Genomic DNA, 7,241 nt, shown 5'->3' with positions numbered 1-7,241 from the left:
ATGTTATTGCAGAAAATCTGTATCTCCCCAAAAGAAATCCCATAGCCATTAACAATCACCCCACCCCATTTGCCTCCTCCCCGTGCTCCCCCCCTCCCCCAGCAACTATAGATTTATGGTCTGTCTCTGTGGAACTAGCATGAACATTTCATGTGAACGCACTCATACACTATGTGACTTTTTGTGACTGGCTTCTTTCACATGGCGTCATGTTGTCAAGTTTCATCCCTGTTGTAGCAGGTGTCAGCACCTCATGCTCTTCTTTTTCTGAGCCATAATTTCACATCTACACAATTTACACACACGACATTCTCTATTTACAGAGTACAATTCAATGACCTTTGGTATATTCAGAGTTGTCGACCCTTGCTACAATTTTAGAGTATTTTTACCTTATCTTTGAGTGTCTTCTATTTGGAGTTTCCTGAGCTTCTTGGATATCTAGATTAATGATTTCCATCAGATTTGGTAAGTTTTCAGCCACTATTTATTCACATATTTTCGAAGCTTCTTTCTCTCTCCCCTCTCCCTGGACTGCCATTTTGCATACATTGGTAGAGTTGATGATGCCCTATGAGACTCTGAGGCTCTATTCATGTTTCTTCATTCCTTTTTCTTTCTGTCCTCAAACTGGGTAATCTCAATGGACCTGTATTTAGTTCTTCAATCGCTTCTTCTGCCTGCTCAGATCTGCTCCTGGGCTCCTTCACTTCACTTATTGTACTTCTCAGTCTCAGTGTTTATATTGGGTTCTTTTTTAAAAAAAATAATTTCTATTTCTTTGTTGATATTCTCTATTTGATGATGTATCATTCTTATACCTTGTTGATATTCTCTATTTGATGATATATCATTCTTACACTTTCCTGTAAGTCTTTATATATATATGGTCACTTTTAGTTCTTTGAATATACTTAAACAACAGGTTTAAGGTCTTTGTCTACGAAGTCCAGTATCTGGACTTTCTCAGGGACAGCTTCCTTTGACTGTTTTTTTTTTTTTTTTTTTTGTCCAGGATGTTGGCTGTGTTTTCTTGTTTCTTTGTGTGTCTTATAAATTTTGTTGGAAATTGAACATTTAAAATAATCTAATGTGGCAACTCTGGAATTCAGATTCTTTTTCACTCCCTAGGGCTTTTTGTTTTTGCTGCTTTTGTTGTTATTTGTTTAGTGAATGTTCCAAATTGATTTTGTAAAGTCCTTATTCCTCTTCATGTGTCCCCACTGAAGGGTTTGCTTGGTTAGCTTAGTGGTCAATTAATGATTTGGTGGAGATTTCCTTAAATGTCCAGAACCAATATGCCTCCCAGTCTGTTAAGTGGCTCTGTGTGTGTTTTGGGGACATGACTTCAAGATTCCATCAGGAAGTTGACAACTCTGGTTTAGCCTTCACTTTCTCCTTGTGTGGAACCTCAAAGTGAGCCAGAGGTGCGAGTTTAGGGCCTTCTTAGGTCTTTCCTGAGAATGTGCAGGGTCCTGTGGGGGCAGAACAGCTCTGTATATGCAAATAGCCTTCCAGATTTCCATTAATCTAGAAGAATCCCAGGAATATCCCCAAGCTTCATACTAAAAGTTATACAACTTTTTGGAGCCCCTATGGACATTTTATTTGCCAGCTTTTCCTTTTAAGTTTTTTGGTTAGTCTATTGTTTGGCCAACTCTTATCCATTGCTTTAGGCAGCTGCCATGTTACGTAATTGCCTCTAATTGTTTGCAGCAAAGGCCCCTGGGGAAAAGACTTCTTAGCAGTGGAAGGGTTCCAAGTAAGGTAAAATAAAGACAGTATTATGAGTGGCTTCTTCTGGGGAACCATCAGGCAGATAAAATCATGATAATTCTCCGTGAATGTGCTTTGAAGGAGCTCTGACCCCATTCTACCCTTTCCAGTGTATTTTAGGATGCTGATTTTTACTGTGATTACAGATTACTGTTTTTCAAAACTATGGCTGATCTGAGGAGAAGAATAGAAATAGATCAAATTTTAAAACCACAAATCTGACTGTTCTTACCAAGATTGAGCCATTTTTCTTGAATAAATTACTCCTAGATTGTTGCAAGCCTTTGGTTAATTTCTAAGGTTCTGTAACAGTTGGTTCTGACCATTTCCCCCCATTGTTCTCATTGCTTTTAAAGATTCTTGGAGGATTATAGAGAGGACTAATTTTGGAGATTATTTGTAGGACTCAGGTTCAAATAGAAGAATATCTTATAGATGTCTTTCACTAAATCTCCCGCTACATTTTATTGTTGATATTGGTAGTATCATAAACTATGTTAAAAATCAAATTAATCTTAAACCATATAGTGGTTACATTATAAATTAAAGTAAAATCATTACAAAATTAACTAGTCAAAATTATACTAGTACTTTCTTACTAAAAGTGGCCTGTGCCTATATACATAATCTTGTCATGGACTGGAGAATAAATCAAGGGTCGTCTCATTTAATTCTGGATTAAAAATCTTGTGGTAAAACACAAATGCTATGCTTCATACTAAAGGTTATGCTGATGTGAGATCTCAGTGGGCTTTATCTTTAAGTAACGGTCAACTTTTCCTACATGTTAAAATCCTAATCAAGTTTTATAGACTTCCTATTCTGACTAACTGCAAAATTGTGTACATCTAGTTTTTGGTTATTTATGATGCCTTGGCCATTAGAGAGAATCTATGAAAATTGAAATTATGCTCTCCATGAACTCCGATAAGCCAGGGGGTTCACAAATCTTTACCTTACTTCCGTGTGCTTCCACTGCCAAGATTCCAGGCCACTTTCCTTAAACTATTTCTGCTTCTATCTGCTTTCATTTCAATAAATTAGCCACTTTATTATAAGGAAATGACCCTCTTTATTTTCAAAAATACTCTTTTCTCTGAAGGGTACTTTGTTGGATTAAGGTAGTCATTCCAGCTTTTCCTTGACTAGTGTTGGAATGGACAAAGACATGCCATGCCTAAAAATATATATTTGTGTTTTTATGTTTAAAGTGTATTTAATTGAAAAAAAATGTGCATTTAACTGTAGGCAGCATATAGTTTAGTTCTGTTTTCTTAGCCAGTCTTAAAAATTTCTGCCTTTAAACTGGGGATTTTAAACCATAAACTTTTAATGTAATTATTGGTATGATTTAGTTGAAGTCAACTACCTTACTCTTTGTTTCTATTTGTGTCATATGTTCTTTATTTTTCTACCTCCCTGTTTTTGGACTAATTGAACCTCTGTAATAATTCAATTTCATCTTCTTTTTCTTGGTTTATTACTGAACCATTTTTCTGATGTCACTGTAGTGATTGATTCCTCCTCCGCCTTTGAGAAAAAATTGACATATAACACTGTATAAATTTAAGGTGTACAGTGTGATGATTTGATACACACGTGTTGTAAATTTTTTTCAATGTTTATTTTTGACAGAGAGAGAGAGAGAGACAGAGCATGAGTGGGGGAGGGGCAGAGAGAGAGGGAGACACAGAATCCGAAGCAGGTTCCAGGCTCAGAGCTGTCACCACACAGCCCGACGTGGGGTTCGAACTCACAGACCACGAGATCATGACCTGAGCTAAAGTCGGACACTCAACTGACTGAGCCACCCAGGCGCCCCGGTACACACATGTATTGTGAAATTATCACCACCATAACACTAACACATCCTTTACCTCACTTTTTTGTTGTTGTGGTGGTGAGAACATTTAATATCTAGTCTCTTAGCAACTTTCAAGCATATAATACAGCATTGTTAACTATGGTCACCATGCTGTGTATTAGATCCCAGGATGTATTCATCTTATAACTGGAAGTGCACACCATTTGACCAATTCCTCATTTCCCCCACCTGGCAAACCATTAATCTACAATCTGTTTCTATGAATTTGTTTTTTTTTAAAGATTCCATATATAAGTGAGATCATAGAGTGTTTGTCTTTCTCTGACTTATTGCAGTTAGCATAAAGCCCTCCAAATTTACTCCTGTTCCTGCAAATTGGCAGGATTTCCTTCTTTTTTTAATTTAATTTTTAAAAACGTTTTATTTATTTTTGAGAGAGACAGAGCGCAAGCTGGGGAGGGGCAGAGAGAGAGGGAGACACAGAATCAGAAACAGGCCCCAGGCTCAGAGCTGTCAGCACAGAGCCTGACATGTGGCTCAAACCCACAAACTGTGAGATCATGACCTGAGCTGAAGTCAGATGCTCAACCGACGGAGCCACCCAGGTGCCCCGGATTTCCTTCTTTTTTTAAATGGCTGGATAATATTCCCTTGTATAATATACCATATTTTTTTTAGCCACTCATCTGTTGATGGACACTTAAGTTGCTGCAATGAGCACAGGAGTACAGATGTGTCTTTAAGACAATGATTTCACTTCCTCCAGATTGGAACTCAGAAGTGGAATTCCTGGATCATAGGGTATCTCTATGTTTAACTTTTTGAGGAACCTCCATATTGTTTTCTATCGTGGCTTCACCAAGTTACATTCCCACCAACAGTGCAAGAAGGTTCCCTTTTCTCTACATCCTCACCAGTATCTGTTACTTTTTGTTTTGTTGATAATAGCCATTCTTAGCCATTGATTCTTGAGATTAAACATTCCTGGGACTTGCAGACAAAATCCCTGGTCCTCCATCATTGGTGGCACATGTCTCATTTCCTCAATCCAATCTTCTAAACAAGGCACTAAGCAGTTGTGAGCCCTGGAGCCTGTGCCTCATTGTGCTGAAGAAATAGCCACTCTAGTAGGATGTGGAGGAAATAGTTCTAATTCCTAGTTCTTCCCAGGCTTCCTTGAGTTCCTCTTCCTTTCTGTCTTTGTTATTCTTTCTGGGATTCTATTACATTGGCTCTGGACATGCACTCTTTTCCTGGACGCTAAATACACGTTGGCATCAGCTCCCTTCAGGCTGGGAAGAGACTTCCTACACGACCTTCTGACACATCTGCCTCTCATTCTAAGGGAGGGGCTCATCCTGGGGGCGGGGTCAGCAGTCAGGCTTTTCTGAGCTGCCAGATGCCCTGTTGTTCTAATCCTTTCCAGGACTTAAACTTTGCGGGCAGGCAGCTTCTCCAGCTGTAGGCAGGGATCGGGGACGATGTACTTCCTTTTACTCCAACGTGGGATCTGGAGAATCTTTTTCAGAGGGATTTATCCATACTGTTTGCCAGGCATGATGCTAGACCTGAGATTCTGCCCATGCAAGAGAGTGCCTGGCTGTGGGAGAGGCATGTGTAAGCAGTTGAGGGAGTCTTGAGTGGAACTTACACAAACTGGGTGTTTACAGTCTTAACCCTTCCCTGTCTGGTTCATAGTACCAGACCTGGCAGAGCTCCCTTTACGGCTTCTTGACAGGGTATGGTGGGGTATGGTACGGTGGTGGTATGGTGGGGAATGCAGAAGGGTCTTCTGGTGGCTGTGGTTCATAGTTTGCATAGGTGGTGTTCCAGTGGGTCCACAGTAGCTAATAGAGTGCAGGCTCCTATCCAGGGAAGGCTTCGAGTTGGGGTTTTTTTTCCAAACAAGAATGTTAATCTGCCTGAATTTAGAAATGGTGACTTTTTTGTGACTAGCAAAATGTTTCTGTTTTAAATGGAAAGAACCATTTTTAAAAATTATTTATTTATTTTGAGACAGATATAGCATGAGAGGGAGAGGGGCAGAGAGAGAGGGAGACAGAGAATCCCAAGCAGGCCCCACACTGTCAGCATGGAGCTTGGTGTGGGGTTTGAACCCATGAAACCATTAGATCATGATCTGAGCTGAAACCAAAAGTCAACCAACTGAGCCACCCAGGTGCCCCTGAACCATTTCTTTTTTTTAAAGTAGGCTTCATGCCCAGCACAGGACCCAACACAAGGCTTGAACTCACGACCTTGAATTCAAGACCTGAGCTGAGATCCACAGTCAGATGCTTAAGTGACTGAGCCACCCAGATGCCCCTGGAAAGAACCATTTTATTTCTTGCTAGAGAAAGGGCTCTCTCTAGACTTCCACACACCCCTCATTTGGCTGCTGCAATGATGGATGATTCCTCTTTGAATATGCAGTGTTTACAACTTTAGGAATTTAAATTGTTTAGGGATAAGCTGTAGTGGAGTGCTATCAGTGAGGGGTATAAAATCCTAGGGCTTCCAAATGACCTTTTCCTTGAAGTCGGGGAGAAGCTGTGAGTTAAGCCTCTTGTAAACCAGGCTGAGTGACATCGTAGGCACAGGCGGAAGATCAACTTATGCAGGGGATTGTCAACAGGGATCCTGACAAGTAATCATAGCTGTAGAAACTGGGAATCTTGGGGCACCTGGGTGGCTCAGTCGGTTAAGCGGCCGACTTCGGCTCAGGTCATGATCTCGAGGTCCGTGAGTTCAAGCCCCGCATCAGGCTCTTTGCTGACAGCTCAGAGCCTGGAGCCTGTTTCAGATTCTGTGTCTCCCTCTCTCTGACCCTCCCCCATTCATGCTCTGTCTCTCTCTGTCTCAAAAATAAATAAACGTTAAAAAAAATTAAAAAAAAAAAAAAGAAACTGGGAACCTTGGGAGGCAAGGGAGGCAACTAAATTTGCAAACCTTGCTTAGAACTCCCTAGTGAAGGTTTGCATCCTAGAGGCCATGTCTCCAGAATTTACGGGTAGGGGATGTTAATGTCAGAAATGTGAGGCGTCAGGGTCCTTGGCGTGTACTGAAAAGTCACCTCTGGTCACCAGCAAGAACAACAGCAGAGTAGAAAGGACTGAACTAGCAGCCACAGTTGGAGTTGAGTCTTGCCTGGCCTGAGAGTCAGCCATTCCTGGTGGCCCGGCCTTCTATTCCAGGAACTGTTGTCCACTATATTTAAGGGTTGATTCTCTTTGCTGAGAAACGAAGAATGGATTGCCCTAAATCTCTGTAAAGCCTGAAACATTGGTCCCAAATTCTGCATGGATTTTTTCTGAAAGGGTCACAGCAGATTGGAAATGTCAATGGAAATCTTACGGAATCGTCCTGCTGTTTGGGGCTGCTTCCCGGCTTGCCAAGGACCAGCCCCATTGTGCAAGCCTGCCGCCTTTGTTCTCCAAGGGCCACTCCCTCTTCCTCCCCTGGCAGGACGTCAGAACACGCTTAGCACAAACTTCGCTTCTGGACGTCAGCCACAGCTTGGCTCCTGCTCCCTCTAGTGGGGCCGCAGCGGACCTGACCGTCTGTTTCTCCAGAGCCTGTTCCGTGGCTCCTGTCTGTTCGTGGCTCCTGTCCGTAGGTGCTCTGGCCTGGGATTGCTTGG

This window comes from Panthera leo, chromosome D1 (genome assembly GCF_018350215.1).
Source record: "Panthera leo isolate Ple1 chromosome D1, P.leo_Ple1_pat1.1, whole genome shotgun sequence".
In the NCBI taxonomy this organism is placed as follows: Eukaryota; Metazoa; Chordata; class Mammalia; order Carnivora; family Felidae; genus Panthera; species Panthera leo.
Note: the sequence above shows the minus strand (reverse complement) of the source record.